The 22,269-nt window shown below is 40.5% G+C and overlaps 1 pseudogene across 1 annotated transcript; it reads right to left on the minus strand.

The window, feature by feature from the left end:
* Window positions 1–9,205: 9,205 nt before the first annotated feature.
* Window positions 9,206–11,753, minus strand: LOC308418415 (C-type lectin domain family 2 member F-like; annotated as a pseudogene). The gene is made up of 3 exons (XR_013975661.1): window positions 11,580–11,753; window positions 10,904–11,008; window positions 9,206–9,880 (listed from the first exon to the last, which is right to left on the minus strand). The product of XR_013975661.1 is annotated as a C-type lectin domain family 2 member F-like (transcript).
* Window positions 11,754–22,269: the final 10,516 nt, after the last annotated feature.

A 22,269-nucleotide genomic window follows, 5' to 3' on the forward strand; every position in this document is an offset into this window, starting at 1 on the left:
TTTGCTTACTACTCTGCTTGATTAATGTCTTGTGTGATCTCCTTGTTTACTACGTCACTTGATTACTTTGTCTTGGATCTATGAACTGACCGTGGTTTTTGGATGTACCTAGGATGATATAAAAGCAGCCTGGGAAAGAAGAAAGCTACTCCAGCCTCAGCACTGGCTGGAGTCATGTTAAAATTTGTCAGATTGTTTTCTGTTTTTCTTTTTCAATCCTCACTTCTTCCCTTGAGTCCATGTTGACTACTAAGTGAGCTGGCATGGTCACTGCCGTGAAGAGTTCTTAATTTTTTATGTAACTGCAGAAAAATATGTTCTTAATATTTTTTATAATTAGAAATACCTGAAGTATAAATTTGTTTACAACCTCTACAATGTATGCTGAGTCTACCACTAAATTAATATCTTACAGATACTTTTGAAGAGCTCCAATTACAGCACATATCTCTTTTTGATGAGCAGAATTATATTTTAGTCAGAAAAACTTGATAATCAGAAAAAAATCCAAAAAGCACTTATAGTTTTGACACACCTGTAAAATTTTTAAGACCATCTGATAATAATTCTTGAACTATCACATAATTTATCACAAATTCATTTTTTTCAGAAGTCCCATAATTTACTTTTTGGCAAATGATATTTAAATTGACCTATAAAATTTATTAAAGCTATCTGCACTGGTTTACCCATAGCACACAAAAATTCTAGAAGGAATTATATATTGAATATGTATTATATATTGAATATGTATACAATATATATTATATATTGAAGGAAATATAATAGAAGCACAATTATACCTACTTATTTGTACACATCTTTAAGACCCATCTGTATCATTAAGAATAGCATATCCCGAAAAGTAAAGTTTTAGTAAAAGTACACCAGGTTAAGTCTATTCTCCAGGATGATATTTTTGAGCCAGTGTTCCAGTTGGGTACTGAAAAGTATTTACCGAAAACAAATCGATAATAAGATCACTAAGGTAACAGCTCAAAAAAAGATCTTCCCAATACAATTTTCAATGATGTGTAACTCTTGGTTTGCTGCTAACCTTAATTCCCTTTTACATTCACGAGCAGGATCTCCATGTAATATTATTAACAAATTATGTAGCAGATAAACATGAATACCTAAAGGTGCATTTAACCAATTGATATTTCCCAATAATTTTTGAACATCATTTGAAGTGTTTAAACTATCTGTTAATAGATACATTTTTACTGGATGCACATACTGTCTAACTACAGTATATCCTAAATAGTTAAGAAGCGTCTTCTCAGGAGCTATTATCAATCCACATGGCTTAAACACTTCTGATAAAATTTGCAAAACGTTTTCTAACTCTACTATATTAGGTCCTGCAAAAAGGAACATCATCCTTATAATGAGAAATATATAAATGAGGATAACACTGACTAATAGAATTCAAAGACTTATGCATGTATCCTTTATGACCCAGCATTTTAGCCTGTAAAGTGGGATAATGGAATTCCTCTGCAGCATGCATCTCTGAGCTGAGGCTTAGACACAGGAAGAGTGAAATTGAAAATAGAGTGAAATTACTATTTTCAGTCTGAGACAGCTCCAAATCCACTTATGACCAGATCCCATTCATAGATGAGTTGTTAACTTTCACCCCTTTGCACAGAACATCCACTCAACATAAACTTCTTCATCTCTCAGAGAACCAGAATCACAAGATTGGAAACAAAATTCAAACATGGAATGAATTGTATGAGAATCCAACCTACCTCCATCTTAGGCACAAAAACCATCTTGTAATAAAGAGAAACTCTGTTCATTCCTGTCTGTGATTAAACCTGTTTCTTAAGAATCGGACTATGCCCCCCCCCCATGGAAACATGATCACAAAAGGTTCTGTATGACTAGGAATGGCAATCATGGCTTTATTTCAGGAAGTTTTTGTAACCATCATAAAACCCTACCTTTGTTTCAAAAGGTTATACGACCACCTATGACTACCTTTGTATGTCAACTTAGTAACCCTGATTTTGTTTCAGAAGTCTGTGTAGAACTCAGTTGTTAGGCTTCTGTTCTGTTCCTGTAACCCTGCCTATTATGCCCACCAAATACACATTTGGAATCCCCTACACCCGATTGTTATAAAAGTCTTTCTCACATCCAATGCTGACCTCTCAGACCCTGCCTTAGGGCAAAGCACTCCATATACACAAGTTTACAAAGCTCACCTTTATGGGTTGGAGAGATGGCTCAGTGGTTAAGAACACTGACTGCTCTTCCAAAGGTCCTGAGTTCAAATTGCAGCAACCTCATGGTGGCTCACAACCATCTGTTATGAGATCTGATGCCCTCTTCTGGTGTGTCTGAAGAAAGCTACAGTGTACTCCTATATATAAAATAAACAAATCTTTTTTTGAAAATTGTGCTTTACAGGTCACTGGGTGCTTGGAAGAGCTGCAGGAGGGCTCTCAATCCTAATTGGAGGGGTGAATCAATGTCCCCTCCACACTGTGTACCTTGGGAGAAGCCGCCCAGAACACTTACACACAGGTAGCAGTGGTGTCTGAGAGCACACACTTCAGGCCCCAGGCCAGACTGGGCCCAGATGTATCAGGGCTGGGCATTGCCATCAGAACTCACAGCCTACCCAGAGATCCAAATACCCAGGAACAATCTCCCTCTGGAGACCACAGTCTAACAGACCCACAAGAGAGACAAGCTCCAGTAAGAGACAACAAGATCATGTAGCATCACCTACAACAAGATGGCAAGAGGCAAGCATAAGACTCTGAGAAACTGAAACCAAAACAACCTGTCAACATCAAAACTCAGTTCTCCTACCACTGCAAATAGTGGATATTCCAACTCACCAGAAACCAAGATTTAGACTTAAAATCATTCTTCATGTTGATGATGGAGATAGTTAAGAAGCACATAAATAACACACTTAAAGAAGCCCAGGAAAGCCAGGAGAATACAAGCAAACAAGTTGAAACCCTTAAAGAGGAAACATAAAGAAACACAAAAATCACCTATAGGGCTACAGGAAAGTACAAACAACCAGGTGAAGAAACTGAAAACAGAAATAAAAACAATGAATAAATCACAGAAGGAGACTACCTGGAAGTTGGGAAACTTAGGAAACAAATCAGGAGTAACAGATGCAAGTATCACCAACAGAATACAAGAGATGGAAGAGAGAATTTCAGGAGCAGAAGATACCATAGAAATTATTGACAAAACAGTCAGAGAAAATGCAAAAATCAAAAAGATTCCAACCAAAAACATTCTGGAAATCCAGGACACAATGAGAGGACCACATCGATGTCTAATGGGTATAGAAGAGAGCAAAGACTCCTAACTGAAAGGCCCAGTAAATGTCTTCAACAAAATTATAGAAGGAAACTTTCCTAACCAAAAAAAGAGCTGACCACGAACATACAAGAAGCCTACGGAACTCCAAATAGACTGGACCAGAAAAGAAATTCTTACTGACATACGAGAGTCAAAACAATAAATGTTCAAAACAAAGAAAGAATACTAAAAGCAGTAAGAGAAAAATAACAGGTAACATATAAATGCAGACTGATCAGATTTACACCAGACTTTTCCACAGAGACTATGAAAGCTAAAAAATCCTGGACTGACATCATACAGACCCTAAGAGAACACAAATTCCAGCCCAGGTCCCTATATCCAGCAAAACTCTCAATCACCATAAATGGAGAAACCAAGATACTCCAGGACAAAAACAAATTTAAACAGTAAGTCCACAAATCCAGCACTACAAAGAATAATAAATGGAAAACTCCACCGCAAAGAGGGAAACTTCACCCTAGGAAACTCAAGACACCAATCACATTGCAACAAACACCAAAGAAAAGCACACAAACATAACTCTACCTCTAACAACAAAAATAGCAGTAAACAACAATCACTATTGCTTAATATCAATGGACTCAATTCTCCAATAAAAAGACATAGACTATCAAACTGGATATGTAAACAGGATCCAGCATATTGATGCATACAGGAAACTCATCTCAGCAACAAAGACAGGCACTCTCTCAGAGTAAAAGGTTGGGAAAAAATATCTAAGCAAGTGGTCCCAAGAAACAAGCTGGAGTAGCCATCCTAATTTCGAATAACATAGATTTTCAACCAAAATTCATCAAAAAAAAAGACAAGGAAAAACACTTTGTACTCATCAAAGGACAAATCTATCAAGATAAATTCTCAATCCTGAACATCATTGCACTAAATACAAGGGCACCCACATTCATAAAAGAAACTCTACTAAAGCTCAAGGCATGTACTACACCACATGCAATAATAGTGGGAGACGTCACCCACTCTCATCAATAGACAGATCATGGAAGTAGAAACTGAACAGAAACACAGTGAAATTAACAGAAGTTATGAAACAAATGGATTTAACATACATCTATAGAATATTTCATCCTAAAACAAAAGAACATACCTTCTTCTCATGACCTCATGAGACCTTCTACAAAATTGACCATATAGTTGGTCACAAGACAGGTCTCAACAGATATTGAAATAATCCCATGCATTCTATCAGATCAGCATGGACTAAGGCTGGTCTTCAATAATAACAAAAACAACAAAAAGCCCACATACACATGGAAGCTAAACAATACTCTACTCAATAATAGCTTGGTCAAGGAAGAAATAAAGAAAGAAATTCAAGACTTTCTAGAATTTTGTAAAAATGAAGGTGCAACATACCCAAACTTATGGAATACAATGAAAGCAGTGCTAAAAGAAAATTCACAGTGCTGAGCACCTCCAAAAACTGGAGAAAGTATACACTAATATCTTGATACCACACCTGAAAGCTCTAGAACAAAAAGAAGCAGATACACTCAAGAGGAGTAGATGGCAGGAAATAATCAAACTCAGAGCTGAAATGAACCAATTAGAAACAACAACAACAAAAACAAACTATACAAAGAATTTAAAAAACCAAGAGCTGATTCTTTAAGAAAATCAACAAGATTGATAAACCCTTAGCCAGATTAACCAGTGGGCCCAGGGAATATCCAAATTGACAAAATCAGAAATGGAAGGGGAGATATAACAACAGAAACTGAGAAAATTCAAAAATAATCATCAAATCCTACCCAAAAAAGCCTATACTCAACAAAACTAGAAAATCTAGAGGAAATGGACAATTTTTTAGACAAATACCAGGTACCAATGGTAAATCACAATCAGATAAACCATCTATACAGCTCCATAACCCCTAAAGAAATAGAAGCAGTCATCAAAAATGTCCCAGCCAAAAAAATCCCAGGACCTGATGGGTTTAGTATAGAATTCTATCAAACATTCATATAATCCTATTACTCTCCAAACCATTACACAAAATAGAAACAGGGGCAATACTACCCAATTCTTTCTTTGAAGCCACAATTATGGTCATTCCTCAACCACACATAGACCCTACAAAGAAAGAGAACTTTAGAACAATTATCCTCATGAACACTGATGCAAATATACTCAATAAAATTCTTGCAAAAACATAAAAACGATCATCCACCATGATCAAGTAGGCTTCATCCCAGAAATGCAAAGATGGTTTAATATATGGAGATTCATCAATGTCATGCACTATATAAAACAAACACATAGTAAAACACCAAAAGATTGTTGATCTAGATGCTGAGAAAGCATTTGACAAAATTCAACACTCCTTCAAGTTAAAAGTCTTGGAAAGTTCAAGAATTCAAGGTTCATACTTAAACATAGTAAAAGCAATAAACAGCAAACGAGTAGCCAATATCAAACTAAATGGTGAGAAACTTGAAGCAATCCCAGGAAAATCAGGAACTAGACAAGGCTGTCTACTCTCTCCCCTCCTATACAATATAGTACTGAAACAATAAGACAACAAAAAAAGGTCAAAGGGATACAAATTGGAGAGAAAGAAGTCAAAATATCACTATTTGCAAATGATATAATAGTATATTAAGTGACACCAAAAATTCCATAATGGAACTTTTGCAGCTGATAAACACCTTTAACAAAGTGGGTGCATATAAAATTAACTCAAACAAATCAGTAGCCTTCCTCTACTCAAAGGCAAAACTGGCTGAGAAAGAAATTAGAGAACTGACACCTTTCACAATAGTCACAAATAATATAAAATACTTTGGGGTGACGCTAACCATGCAAGTGAAGGATCTGTATGACAATAACTTCAAGTCTCTGTAGAAGAAAATTGAAGAAAACCTCAGAAGATGGAAAGATCTCCCATGCTCATGGACTGGAAGGTTTTATATAGTAAAAATGGCAGTCTTGCCTAAGGCAATCTACAAATTCAATGAAATCCCCATCAAAATTCCAACTCAATTCTTCATAGAGTTAGAAAGAGCAATTTGCAAATTTATTTGGAATAATAAAAAACAGAGGATACCTAAAACCATTCTCAACAATAAAAAAAAAAACTTCTGGGGGAATCACTATCCCTCACCACATGCTGTATTACAGATCAATTGTGATAAAAACTGCCTGCTATTGGTACAGAGACAGGTAGGTAGATCAATAGAATAGAATACCTAGAAATTAACCCACACACCTATAGTCACTTGATCTTTAACAAAGAAGCTAAAAACATTCAATGGAAAAGGACAACCTCTTCAACAAATGGTGTTGGTTCAACTGGCAGTCAGAATGCAGAAGGAAGCAAATCGATCCATTCTTATCTCCTTGTACAAACACTCAAGTCCAAGTGAATCAAAGACCTCCCCTTAAAACCAGGTACACTGAAATTAATAGAACAGAAAGTGGGCAAGAGCTTAGAACACATAGGCACAGGGGAGAATTTCCTGAACAAAACACCGATGGCTTATGCTCTAAGATCAAAAATCAACAAATGGGACCTCTGAAATTGAAAAGCTTCTGTAAGGCAAAGGACACTGTCGAAAAGAACAAAACGCCAATCAACAGATTGTGAAAAGATCTTTACCAATCCTACATTTGATGGAGGGCTAGTATCCAATATATACAAAGAACACGAGAAGTTAGACTCTAGAGAATCAAATAATCTTATTAAAAAATGGGGTACAGAGCTAAACAAAGAATTTTCAACTGAGGAACATCGAATGGCAGAATATCACCTAAAGAAATGCTCAACAACCCTCTTCACCAGGAAAATGAAAATCAAAACAATCCTAAAATTCCACCTTACACCAGTCAGAATGGCTAAGATCAAAAACTCAGGTGACAACAAATGCTGTCAAGGATGTGGAGAAAGAGAAGCACTCCTCCACTGTTTGTGGGGTTGTACACTTGTACAAACACTCTGGAAATCAATCTGGTGGTTACTCAGAAAATTGAACATGGTATTACCTAAGGACCCAGCTATACCACTCCTGGGCATATACCCAAAAGTCTCTCCAACTTACAAGGACACATGCTCAACCAAGTTCATAGCAGCATTATTTATAATAGCCAGAAGCTGGAACAAACCCAGACGTCCTTCAAAAAAGAAATGGATACAGAAATTGTGATACATATAAACAATGGAATACTACTCAGCGATTATAAACAAAGACTTCATGAAATTCCTAGGCAAATGGATGGAACTTGAAGCTATCATCCTGAATGTGGTAAATCAGTCATGAAAGAGCATTCATGGTATGTACTTACTTATAAGCAGATACTAGCCAAAAAAGCTTGGAATATCCAAGAAACCATCCACAGAACTTATGAAGCTCAAAAAAAAAAAAAAAAAAAAAAAAAAAAAAAGGAAGGCCAGAATATGGATGCCTCAGTTCTTTTTAGACGAGGAGAACAAACCACTCATGGGAGGAAATGTCAAACAGAGAAGCAAGGATTGAAGAAAAGATCTACAGAGACTGCCTCACCTGGAGAAACACCCTATATGCAGCCACCAAACCCAAGCACTATTGCGGATGCTAAGAAGTGTTTACTGGCAAGAACCTGATTTGGATTTCTCCTTATAGGCTCTGCCAGAGTCATATAGGTACAGATGAGGATGCCTGCAGATAACCATCGGACTGAACACAGGGACCCCAATGAAAGAGCTAGAGAAAGGACTGAAGGAGCTGAAAGGGTCTGCAACCTCATGGGACAAGAACATCATCCACCAGCCAAGCCACTGAAATGGAGAGGGTGATAGGGAGAGGGAACACCTTCATGTAAGCAAGTTGAGAGGAAGAAGAATGGGGAGGGGGGAGGGTATAACATTTGAAATCTAAGTACATAAAACATCCAATAAATTTGAAAGAATCGTGCTTTAATTAATTACTTGCTTTAATTAGTTTCGCCACAATGATTTGGGTCAGTAATTTTTCTCCTTCCATCTTTGAGATTAACATTTACTATGAATAAAATAATTAAGACTGCTAAATGCAAAGAAATTTCAATATGAGGAAGTTTTTATTTATTTGAGAAACAGTCATACTGTTTGTCTGAAATAAAACTCATTGAACAAATAACAAGGTGAAATGAAGTAGAGATAGAAGAGAAATGTGTTTTCCTGAATGAGATATGTTTGTGTTTATTAATGATGAAAACAGATTCTAAACAGGTGCAGTGTATTAGAGCTTTTGCTGGGTTCAGGGTGGAAACTGAGAAAACTCACTTCAGAGATGATAAATGAAAGCTTTATTTTCTGAGTGCTCCAGGAGGCTGTCAGTTCAGGATCTGAGCCACAAGCCGAAGAGAGATTAATCCAGTATTTTTATAGGATGGGTTCACAAAGTAAAGGGGAGCAGGGTGCACTGTTGCATTGACCAATAGTATTTACAGACAAGGGCTTAAGACAAGGAAGTCAACATCAGTGACTGGAACTTACCAGGACCCCTGCTGTCAGGTTCCTTGTGTCAGCCTTACAGCCAGGTTCCCTCCTAGATTTTGTCCCAAATTTCACAATGACAAGGAAACAAAAAAGAGGGCAAGCAGCATGCAGTTAATTGGGTCATGACAAGCCACACATTTTTGACTTGTGTGCCTTAGTTTAGATGACAGGATAACAGACCTCCCTTCACACCCTGCACTGCTCAACAAACAAACATAAAACATCTAAAGAGGAAGGATAAGAACTGCTTCCTGGGAAACTGAACTCAGTTAGGATCCTGCCAGCAAGTTGGAATCATTCCTAAAATGGCAAACTCAGGAAACTACCCCCTAACACTAAAGTTTTATTACTTTTTAATTGTTTCTCCTGTATGAGCAGATCATAAGTTTGAAACCCAGGAGACAACTTTCTGGGATGGGACCCTTCCTGTACCATGAAATCCAGGAGCCAAACCCAGGTTGTCAGGCTTAGTGTCGGGGTAGCATTACCGCTGAGCATGTCACAAGCCCTGAAACTATATTTAATAAATAGTAAAGATTTGTTGTGTGTGGCAATACACAGCTCTATTTACACATCTAAGAATGTTTATATTACCAATGATAGAGTTAAAACAAAGAGAAGTATGTAATGTACAATTTTGAATCTTAGGATTTCTCAGTGCAAAGTGGTGAATGATGAAATAAAATTAAATTATTTTGTTCTTCAAACTCAATATATAAACTGCTGCAATATATATAATGCTTAAGGAGGCTCAATAGTTAACTGTGTCTTCCTAGTAAATGCATCTAGTAAAGAATAGCCCTGAGACAGTTGTCATCTTTGATGTCACCAGGCATTATGCACTGATCGTGATGATTTTAGCAGATCATTAGTGAGGCAGCAACAGTAGATACCATGTCATGTTCATGATCGCTGACATCCTCTCTACCCAGGATACAAATCTACTGGCAGTGTGAGGTGTAGTTGTTGGACTTGCTACAAATCCACTTCCTGTCTATGTAGTCCCTGCTGCTGCTGATCCCACTGTCACTCAGGAAGCCACAAATTCATCTCCTCGGATGGGAACCCTAAAGCAAAAAGGAACAAAAAAGAAAGATCCCTGCAGGTCTGCCATTGCGTTCAATCCTACAATCACATCTCTCTCATCCTCACCGCTGATCTGTCATGTGAATCAGGACAGAGTCCACCAGAATCCAAGGCACTAGTCTTGTACCTAGGAATTTATACATCATCAGGGTTGAATTTGAACCCACACCTCTGTCACTCACCCATGTTGACCCTGTAATGTGTGCACAATGCTTGCTGCCGTGTTCAAATGAACTGCAGCAGTGGGTGGCCTCACAAGGCTGGTTTTCAATGCTGTCTGGATGTATTTCATAACGGTATAAAAGAGGGAGACAATACAGCTCTTAATAAATTACTGGTAGGTCTTTAATTGTGGACGTGAAAGATTCTTTATTTTTCTCTTCCAGTGAAATGGGTCTGTTCAAAGTGTCTGTGCTCACATTCAAGGGCTGTCCCAGTGCTTTTTGATGACAAGAACTTAGGGAGATTCTCAGTGCCCCTAGAATGTCCACTTCTGTGACCAGGTACAACCAAGCAAGCAGAGGACTGATAACCCTCAGGTGTGCAGTTCTGAAGTGGGTTCTTAAGGTTTTAGAGCCCTTGGTGGCCAAGAGCAGGCCTGTGTACATCACACAAGGGCAGTATCATCAAGGAAAGGTTTTCAAGAGGTGACAGCAGACAACGTCCACCCCAGATGCCACCATCATGCTGAACGTGTGGAATGAAATAACTCTATGCAAAAGCTTCAAGACGATGGCTAATAAACAGCAGAGTATCTAATTGATTTACATTTGTCAGGATGTGGAGTTTGCTGGGCATTGACTGATGAATGTAAGGACACACTCTACCTCTGAGCAACACCTCCAGCCCAAGGATCATCTTTTTCTTCCTTCCCAGTACAGTTGGCTTCACATGGCACAGCTTTTCAACCCTCATAGCCACAACACACACACACATCACAACACAGAAAAATTTTAGAAGAAAAACAATCTGAAAACATACAAGTTGTTGTACTCAGTGTTGTCTGTCCACCTCCAAGGGTGCTCTGGTGACTCTGTGCAGGCCGATCCAGTGCCCAGAAGACCCCTTGTATCTCCTCAGAAAATTCTGTCAACACAGAAAGTGAACATTGGTGTCTCTGATTCAGATGGTCCTGGAGTCTCTCCACTCCACAGGTTTACTAGAGATAACAGGAGGGTGTAACTGAGATTCACTGATTTTGGAGCTTTGTTAATCTCCAGTTCTCAGTGGATCCCCTGAACATCTGTAATTATAAGTGCCTCAGGTGCATGAAAGTATCAAAAGTAAGGAAATGTTCCTCTGCGGCTGGGATAGTTCTGGGTGAACCTCCCAGTGCAGTTATTAACAGTCGGCTCCTTCTGTACACAACATGGGCCATCTTACAGGAAACTCTCATGACAATCAGGTGTCCCAGTATAATGGCATATGTGACCTTCCAGCTGCCTCTGAGCACTGTGTGAGAGAATGTTCCTTGAGTGTCTCAGGGCTCCCTCAAGTGAGAATTCAAGCATCAGCAAGTGGCACACAATCTCATGTCCCCATGTCTCTGAGTGCCTGGGATGGGATCCTTCCTCTGCCTCATCTGTAACTCTCTATCTCAAGGCAGGACAATGTTCAACAGAACAAACAGACAAACCAATCCCTGCCCATTTCTTACCAGCTCCTCCTGGATGTCAAATCGAGCTAGTTGGGACTCCTGTGCCTCACAGAATGTCTGACCGGATGTCCAGTTACTTGTATATTCAGAAAAGTAAAAACGTTTATTTTCAACTCCAATCCAGTTGCTCGGGCAAGAAACATATGTATTTTTGATTGAGATCTGTTCTGTCATTGTTAATAAAATTTAGATAATTCAATAAATTACAACTCGTATGCTTTGTCGCTTTTTGGCATACCTTCCTAAGGTCAGCTCTGAGGTGTGAACATACTGTAGCTTTCCTAAGTGACTGTAGGACCCTTTCCTGAGCATGATGGGCCCTTACCTAAAGGCCTCCCACCTTGGGCCTGTGTCCCATTCTCTCTCAGGTGCTCACGGACAGTAGGGCTCCCAGGAAGGGCACTTCTATAATAGCTCCACTTTCTGTGTTTGGATGACTGTGTCCTGCAGTAGGGATTGCGACAGCAGCAAGCACTCTGTATGGATCCCTCACAGTCAGCCTGACAACGGAGACAGCAGTGAGAACTTCTGGGCGGGTAGTATATACAGTGTGGATACTTTGCACTAAAGGATGATGCACAGACTTAAGACAACAGTGCAGGATTTTACTACACTAGTCTGGACAGTGCAGTATGAAAATCCTATCAGTTCATTACTTCAGGAACTTTCCATTTAAACTTTCACGATACAGCTGAGCCTGGAAATTAAACACAAGGGTCATGGCAGGAGGCACTCTATCTTTCTGGCCATATTATGCTTCTCTTTCCTCACCCCTGAGGATCCCTACTGTGAGATTTTCTCTTCTTATTCTCTGCCTTGAACAGTTTCCCAAGGGGACCCATGTCCCCTGCATCTCTGTCCAGTGTCTGCTGAATGTCACCTTTCCAGGGACGCTGAGCCTGGCTTCCTGTGTTCACCACAGCCTGTGTTCCTTCACTGCATCTTCCTGCTGGAGCCTAAGTTCCCAGAAAACAGGAACTTCCAGTGTGATTTCTCTAGAGCCCTTCCCACAATGCCTGGCTCACAGTGGTCAGTAAGTACAGCTGACAATGTGAATGTGGACAGAGTGCTGCAGGATTTGGAGACTAATTCACTTACCTGACAAAGCAACAGAAAGAGCAACTACAGCTACAGTGAGGACCATGACCAATACACAGCAGCAGCAAACTTTAGCAAAAGAGTTGGGGGAGATAATCCCAAAACATTTTCCTTGGGATTTTTTACCTGAAAAAATATAAGCAGTAATGATCCTGTAAGATTTAGTAAATTCAGATCAGTGACTCTTAAGCTCTTTTATAGTGGGGCTGCCATTAGATCCTTTTCTGATAGTCAAAACTGCAATGAGAACTGCCAGTCTCCCAAGTGTCACCAGATGCTCTCCTACTCAGAGCACATCCCAAGAGGTTGTAAAACAATTAACCAAAGGTCATAGAACGGGATCTAATGATTTATTAAAGGTGCTAACACAGAGGATAAAATATTGACTCGTTTTATCTATACAAACTTCACCAGTAACTTACAGTTTCAAACCTTCAGTGAATCTGTAGAGCTGAGACAGGTGATGGACGTTTAGACAGATAATTACTCCTAATGGATATGTATATAAACATTCTCTGTTGTAAATTTCTATTTCAATTTATGAATTGATCTTTTGTGTGTGTCTGTGAACCTCTGATGAACTTTTAGCATGTTATCATGTATTCTGAAAGATGTATAAGTACTGAGGACAAAGAGACTAGAGATAGAAGTGATATAGGAAACAAAGTTTGTAGCGAATCTAAGACTTCTTCAAAACACCCATTTTTGAGAAAGTAAACAAGGACATAACTTACTGACAGCCTCAAAAATAGAAAAGTCCAAATATGTGTCATCATTAACCTAAACCCCTCAACGTTTTTGAGAATGTATAAACAAGGTTCTGAAAATGTAAAAACAACTTTTAATGAACAGGTCAGGCTATGCTGACTAAGCTGAATTAACACAAAACAAAAATGACTGCTTTAGAAAAAGACCCTCTAAATTCTGAGAAAAACCACAAGGAGTCAGCCTGACACTGCCTGACAACCCAGTTCTTCCCCCTGCCCTTTGGGTACTTTGTAAGCTGACCCTTTCCCAAGGCCAATCACAGGGCTAGATGAGAAAATGACTAAGCCAAGAACAACCCTTAGAGTGGGGCTAGCCAATGCCTGATCCTTTGTCCTACGACCCACCAATGAGAGTAAGCCTGCCCTGTTGCTGAAGTCTGCCCGCTGTAAATAAAAGATGTGTGCTTTTGGAGTTCAGGATTGACTCTCCCTACTAGGATGAGCAACCCCATACATACAGAAGTACACCTTTTGTTATTGCAGTGGTCTGTCATCTAATTGTGTTCTGTAGGTCGAGCTCCTGAGCTAAGACTCCTCGGGTCTTACAACAGAAGGAACTTTTTCCCTTAGGAGAATTGTTTGTTTTTCCCTACTTAGAAGAACGTTTCCCTTTCCCACCTTGTGATCTTTCCGCTTTGCCGGTTGGATAGCTTTCATAGAAAACTTCTCACAATTTAGTAATAAATGCTGTAATCACTTTTCAAAGTTTTTCTTTTCCATCCAGTGACTTTTCAAAGTGTCTCTTTTTCTTCGGGTGACTGACCTCCAGAGTACAAGGCTGAAAGTTAGAGCCCAGAGTTCCTGATATTACAAGGCTATTTACTTAATCCTTTGCTGTTTTAGAAAGTGATGCTATGTGCCAGAGCCTGCAGTACAATGATCTACAGCTATCCCTTTTTAGGGCTGTTTGATTTAGCAGCTGAGTTGATACACCATCCTACAGTTTATATCAACTGTCCCTTTCTGGGGAGAATCTGCATTCTGCAACACACCCCTGCATTTGGTTCATTCCTCAGCATCAGTTCTGCTTACCAATAGTGGATCACCAGGCACTCACATTCCACACCGGGCTCCACACCAGCGAGCCAGGCTTCTTGCCCATTTAAAGTTTGAGAATAAATTGAGATCATTTCGGCCTCAAGACTAATTTTTTTTTTTTTTTTTTTTTTTTGCTTTACCAGATAAAACTGTGGGTTATTCATCTCGGGGAGAGTGCCACCTATCCTGAGAGAAACTTCCAGCAGGAAGCAGCTACTAGATGGTTCTAAAGTTTTCTTCCCTATACCCAGGTCAGAGGACAGATTTGCACATCAGGACTGCTAAAGACCTCCACCAGAGTGTCCTCTGCCCAGGAATACTTCCCATCTTTCAGATAATAGCAGGTACCCTCCTGCCCCACCTCCCCTGCACTCCAGAGGAGAAGGGCACGTTTTCCGCCCCGGGAGGGCTGGAGCGGCCCGGGATCTCACCTCGCCCCACCCCATCCCCCCACCGGGCCCTTGACCTTCATTGCACCGCGGAGGCTTTAGCTCCTGACTCGCGCCCGCGTTAGGACTCGATCCCTGTTTCAAGGCGGGTCCGGTGTGTACCCGACATCTCAGCCGACCCCCTGTGCTAGGATTTGCCCACCGACTGAATCCATGACTGACGGTCTTTGGCCCGAACCCCGGGCAGAACGTGAGGGCAATGGAGACAGTCCACCGGGACTCTGCACCCAATTGGGAGAGGAGATGGGATGGGACAAAGATCACGCCATGGGAGGGGTGGCCCGACCTTCCAATCTGAGAAGGAGAGGAGAGAGGGTTTATTGGGTTTTGGCTCCCTTGATCCTGGATTCCTCGAGCCCTACTGCCCTGGAGGCGGAAACACTCAGGGCGGTGTGGTCCCGTGACGCTGCCCCCCAACCACTATCCCCGCCAGGCCTTCCCAGCTGTCCCAAATCGGGTCGCCGGCGCGCGCGGCCAAGGTGGAAGTGACTCTGGTAGCGGGGAGTGGGGATTGGGATGGGGGTTCCACGCAGGCTCCCCGGCCACTCTCCGCTACACCCGGAACTGGAGCTCTAAGATGCCTGAAGAACAGGAAGCCTGAAAGATCTGCGCGCCTCTGGGTCGAAACTTCAGAGCAAGTAAACTTTTTATTATACAGCAATGCTAAATATCTCCTAAAACCAATTCTCACTCTCAAATCTTACCCTCCCCTGAAGCTTTTTCCCTCTGCTGCTTCAAGAAGAACCAACAAGAAAGAAGGCACCACCTCCCCCCACAGGGGCTGCCCATCCCCCAATCTCACCCAAAGAAATTGTGGCTGCCACCCACGTGCTCTCCTTAGAGAACTAAAAACTGTGGCTTATTATCTTACATGAACTGCTTGAAGCATTCCAGAAAGTTATCCCTCCTTGAGCAAGGGGCCTTTAGTTTTTTTTTTTTGGTTTCTTTTTGTTTGTTTGTTTGTTTGTTTTTCTTTTTTTTTTTAGTTTTATACACACGGTTATTAAATTTAATACATAATTTTAGCAATCACAATAGCCCTCTGTCACAATGTACACAGCAGAGTAGTTGATATCCCAGAGGCCTCCAAGCATCTTCACATCTACAGAGAAAGACTAGACAGGCTAACTGGGAGGAGGCTCTGCTCCTCTGTGAGGCCATGGTGATGCTCCTCCCTATTTATTTTGGAAATGAGACCTCTCTGCGTAGCAGTGGCTGGCCTCAGACTCACTTCATAAGTAAATCTAGAAGCAAACAGCACTCCTGTCACAGTAGGTGATGAGCATTTATTGCCAAGGCAGAGAATAAATGGTTAGAACTGTTTACACAAACTTGAGGCAGGAGATTCTTAGTACAAGTTTTGCAATTCAGTGTCCAGATTGAAACCAGATATGGGGCGAGAGGAATCAGCATTTGAATAACCCCAGGGTAAACTTTACACAGCATACAAAACTGTATGTCTACCCACACTGCCTTTCCTCACCTCCCCATTCTCTACAGTGGCCTCCTGAGGGTGAAGGAAAAGAGGACATGACTGCTCAAGGCATGGGTGAGGGGAGGTTTCTACTGTAGAAATGAGGGAAAGTACAGCCAGAAGCATCTGGGAGGGTCCAGAGCAGGAAGAAAAAGTAGAAAGAATGAGAGATGGAGAGAAAGAATGAGAGAAACATAGAAGAAAGATGTGTACCCTGAGGATTTAAAGTAGAAATGACTGTTATTTTATATAAAAGTTTACATTTGTGATTCTTTTAAGATTTTTGTAGGATTACATTTTAAGATAAGTAATAATATTGTTGACCTTGTCTTTGAACCTCAAATTGCAGCCTGCAGTAAGAGAAACTGACTGAGAAAATTACCTTGCTTAACTTTTACTTTGTTCATCTGCAGCGAGTTGCTTAGTTACGAATGTATGTGGATTCTTGGGAACAATTTGTTTTACAATTGCTTTTCATCCATACTATGCAAACCATTTAGACAAGTATGGGTTTTGGGAACATGTTGTTTTCATATATACACAGGGTAAGGATTCACTTAAAAGAAAAAACAGAAATTACTCATACTGTGGATTTTATACTGCTTGATACTTTGCTGGGATTTACAAGCTGTGTGAGAAAAAATATAGTTGTTGGAGCTTACTCAATCTACTGAGGTGTTCATATGTATATGTGTAAAGCTGTTGGAGCCTGTTCCAGCTTGCTTTATCCACCAAGTGTGTATGTGTGTGCCTACTTTACATAGTCACTGACTACACATGCCCTCTTGGACAGCTGAACACAGTCTGAGCTGGTCTTCCCTATAGGACACCTAAAGCAGGGACCCAAGGAAGGCTGCTTTAATACAAGAAAGAGGGAGGCTGTTACTTTAAGAGAGAGAGGGGGAAGGGGTCTCATGCCAGGATGCTTTGGATTCCTGGACTGATGAGTCAAGTTAGGAAGGGGAAGGAATAATCACTGTGTGATTGTGTGACAGTCACTATGTGCTCCTTTTCTCTTGGTGTGGGACAAAGTGAATCTGAGGACAGAACATGTATATTAAAGTTGTATTTTGAGGTTAGCTTATTAAGCAGTGGCTTCTCATGGGCATTTTCATGTGTCCTTCGCTGTGGTTCACCCACCCTCTCCCTTCACAGCCCACACAGCCCTAGGTCCCTGAGTCCTCCTTCTTCTCTAACATCACATGGTTTTTACTATCTCTGCAGTTATATTTTTAAATAGATTGTGAGATTGTAGGCTTTCTATGGCTTTCCATACCTATGTTCTTTGGATTAGTACCCATAGCTGAATTCCTGCATTGTCCCAGGCCTCTCTGTCCTAAGCTTTTATACCAGCAACATTCTAACTCTCTACCATTGTTTAATCTGTAATCTACTATCTCCTCCTCTTCATAAAGCCCTCTTTCTAGTTTCCTGACTACTACTTGTGACCCAAGTGACCATAAAACAAGAGATTTCAAACTAAGATCTCATGAGAGAATATACAGTACTGTCTGTCTGGACCCAGGTCACAACACTAACTACAATGTTTTCTAGTTCCATCCACTTACTTGAAAATTTCTTGACTTTATTTGTCTTTACAGATGAGGGATGTTCCATTTGTATACGTACCAAGTTCGTATACAATTTATGCATTTATCTTTTAAAGAACATGAAAGCTGGTTCTATTCCTAAATATTGGGAATGGAAAAGCTATCAAAATGGGAGTACAGGATTCTGTGTAGTAAAATATAAAATCTGTTAAGTGTAAACCAGGGATAATATACCTTTACATATGGTGGTTTTACCTAAAGTAGTTTGTGAAACCTTTAGTTTCATTCCCAAAGTAGCTGTTAGGTTTGTTGTCTTAACTCGCCTGTTAGCCCAATTGCTGGACAAGAATACTTCCTGCCTAGAAATTGATACCCTTACCAAACCATCACTCCATCTCCCCTCTTCCCCAAACATAGTGCTCTATTCCAAACTGTCCCTGAAAAATATCTCTGTCAAGCTGCCCATAGCAGAGCTGCAGGCCCCAGCTGCCCCAAAGATCTTATATGATGGCTACATGTCCTTGTCCCAAAGCCTCACTGAAAGGGGACCTCAACTTTCTTGTGTCCACCTTTTCTTTCTGGGACCCAGAATTTCGACTTGTAGCTTTTGCCCAACAATTGGCTCCTGGCATTCTTTATTGACAAATCAAGATCCAACTAGAAAACTAGACCTTTGTATCCAAACCTCCCCATTACAATTTTGTGTAGAAGAGACTTTCCTTTGTTACAAATGGCATGTTGTACCGTTAATCACAGCACTCAGAGATAAAGGCAGAGGCATAAAGAGTTCTGTGATTTCAAGGCCAGCCTGGTCTACATGGTAAATCCCAGAACAGGCAGGACTATATAGAGAGACTCATCTCAAACACCAACGCAAATAAATACATACATATATTTTATTTTTAAATAAAAACTTAATTTGATAATCAACAAAAAGTTAAGTAATTTGACAATGGCTTCAGTTAGAGCTAACTACAAATTCATTTCATTCAGTGTTAATCCTGGCATCTCTGATTCCTTTGCTATTGATTTAGGCACTTTCTTCAGTCACTCTGATGACATACCTAAAATCCAACAAGACTTAATTAACTCCTCCTAACACGGATAACAACATATATGCCCACTCTAATCTTTAGCACAGCTACTCCACCTTTTCATATGGACGAGCAAAAATCAAAATTCCATCTCCAGGCCATCCTGCTTCCACACTTGATGTCTTCACCTCCTGAGGCCTTTGCTGGATCACCACACGTGTTCCTCACGCACATGTGAGCACACACAACCAGGCTTAGCTGTGTATGATCAAGGTATAGAATCAGGAATTATTTTTAAATTTTCGCCATGCTTAGTAATCGGGGAAGTGTGAATTAATACTATCTTATCTCACCCCAGTCAAGATGACTAATGGAAAAAAGAAAAAGCAACAAATGATACCAGAATTTGGGGAAGGGGAATACTTAGTCACTGATGGAGCAAAATCTGATGTAATTATAATTGGAGGTTCATCAAAAATATAAAAATAAACCAACTACATGGTCCAGATGTAGCGCTCTTAGGCATTTATCCAAAAGACTCCATATCCTCCTCTAGAGATACCTGCTCAGTCATGTTCAGTGTTCTTCTATTCAATAGCCAATAAATGGAAAGAGATAAGATGGTTACCACATGGTAGGTAATGAATATGTTGAATTTTTATACAATGGAGTACTATTTTGCTAATAAAAGAATTGGACAACAAAGTCCTATATACCCCAATCATTCCAGGCTATCGCCATCGCTCATGATTGCCTTCCAGAGATTGAAATAAGACCTTACTGCTGAAGACAATATATTTTTGAGTCATAGAACATGGAGAAACAAAACTGGTATTAACCTAAACACTCTGCTCCTACTGGAAAGCCTTTATAGTGCTGGAAAAGACTATGTGTGCAGTCAGAGGAGGAAGATAATCATCAGTGACATACAGTTTTAAACCATGCAAACTGCAATAATGATTGTGCCACTGGTGCAATAGTGTCACAAACATCACAGGAATAACCAACACTCTCTGATTGAATTTAGGTCCCCATCTACAAGATGAAGCCCATATCAGGCACCATTGCTTAGGTGCGTGTGTGTATACATATATGTATATCTACATAAATATATACCCAACTACCATTGCTCAGGGTTCATTGCAGTAATAGGGGTGGAAAGAGTGTAAGAGCCAAGGTAGTAGATGACTATAAGGAATCAGTGTTTTCTGGACAGGACAGAGGAGCCGCACCAAGAATTCACAACATTGTAACAACATGCACCAGAGTTGTGCAAACCTGTACCCAACAAAATTCCAGCAGCAGGATGGGAATTGTACATAAAATTAGGTGGATAAGTATTGATCAGGTGTATCTGGGGATTGGAGAGGAGTGTAAACAATAACATATTGAACAAAATTCTCAAAGAATGAAAAAATTAAGAATAAATTTGATGGATTTTAATTAGAGGAAGGTGTAGATCCCAAATGGCTTGGATGGTTTCTGTAATATGTGTGAACTCTTCGCTTTTATAAACATCATCTTTTTTTCATTGTTTGTTATGTGAGACAGTGTCTCTCTGAACAGACTAGTGACCTAAATGCCTTAGGAAGCCTCTTGTCTATGTCCCCTGGGGACCTGAAATAAAGAGTGTAAGAAGAGCCATTCTTGTTTTTTTTTTCCCCCCCTGTGGGTGATGAAGACCTGAATTCAGACCCTTGTGTTTGTACAACAAAACTCTTACCCACTGACACATGTCCCCAGAGAATAAAACCTAATCCAGGCATGGTGGCACAGTCCTTTAAACCCAGCACTCAGGAGCAGGAAAATCTCTTGAGTTTGAGCCCAGCCTGCTCCACACAGTAAGACTCTGTCTCACAAAGTAAAAGAATAAAGAAAGAGATTGATTTTCTATATACTGCTATGATTTATTTAACTAGTGGTAAATAGAAAGAAAGAGAGAGAAAATAGAGGGAGCTGAGGAAGGGAGGGAAGGAGGAAGGGAGGGAGGAAGAAAGGAAGAAAAAGGAGGAAGGGAGGGAGAGAGGGAGGGAGGAAGGAAAGCAAGCTAACAAGCAAACAAGAAAGAAAGAAACTTTTTGACAAACAGCTCACTTACATCTTGGGCATAGATCCTTTAGAAGTGCCAATGCTCAGGAAAAGTTGCTGTTGATTTTAGCATTATTTCCAGAGAGCAATGGCAGGAAACTAACCACGTGTTTACTATAAGTACATTGGGTGGCTTTTTTCCATGGGTAACCCAAGTCTTAAAAGTATTACTTCAAAAACAGTTCATTCAATAATTTCAAAATGGAGTTGATCCTGAAAACTAAACCCATGGGTCATGGGGGGAGGCACTGTACCTACCTGGTCTTATAACTCTTCTCTGTCCTCATCCTTCCTTGACGTTCTTCCTTGCAGATTTTCTCCCCATGTTCTCTGTCTTGGTCAGTTCCCCCATGTGAACCTATGTCCCCTGTAACTCTGTCTAGAACCTGCTGAATGTCACCTTCCCAGGGACGCTGAGCCTGGCCTCCTGTGCTCTCCACAGCCTGTGTTCCTTCACTGCATCTTCCTGCTGGAGCCTAAGTGCCCAGAGAACAGGAACTTCCAGTGTGATTTCTCTAGAGCCCTTCCCACAATGCCTGGCTCACAGCGGTCAGTAAGTACAGCTGACAATGTGAATGGGGACAGAGTGCTGCAGGATTTGGAGACTAAGTCACTTACCTGACAAAGCAACAGAAAGAGCAACTACAGCTACAGTGAGGACCGTGATCACTACATAGCAGCAGTGAAGCTCAGCAGGAGACTCGGAGAAGATGCTTTTGATGCATTTTTTGAAGCATTTTATAACTTTAAGAGTATCTATCTCAAGAAACATTTGAAGAAAAAGGATTACCTGTAGATTTGGCTTCTATGCACCCATCGCAAACCCCTTCACAGAAGGTGCTGGGCTATAAATGATGTCTATGACTCACAGAAGACTAGAGGAAAGGGGAATATGGAGTATTCCAGTCACTGATCGCAGGGCCAGTGAAGAAGCAAGAAACAGAAAGAGCAGAGACCAGGTTGAAGACAAAGAACAACCAAAGCTCTTCATAGACTTTGTTCCTAAGAACAGAATCCTTAAGACTGAGGGCAACACTGAGCTCAAAGGATGGGGGCAGACAGGGATCAGCAGGAGGCTGCAGAGTTGGCTGAGGGGTTACATACAGATGTTGCTCTTCTACAGGACCCAAGTTGGGTTCCCAACCTCAGCTCCTAAAGGAGCAGGATTGCCTGTGTAACTCCTGCTCTAGTC

Source organism: Micromys minutus (genome assembly GCF_963924665.1).
Source record: "Micromys minutus genome assembly, chromosome: 3".
NCBI lineage: Eukaryota > Metazoa > Chordata > Mammalia > Rodentia > Muridae > Micromys > Micromys minutus.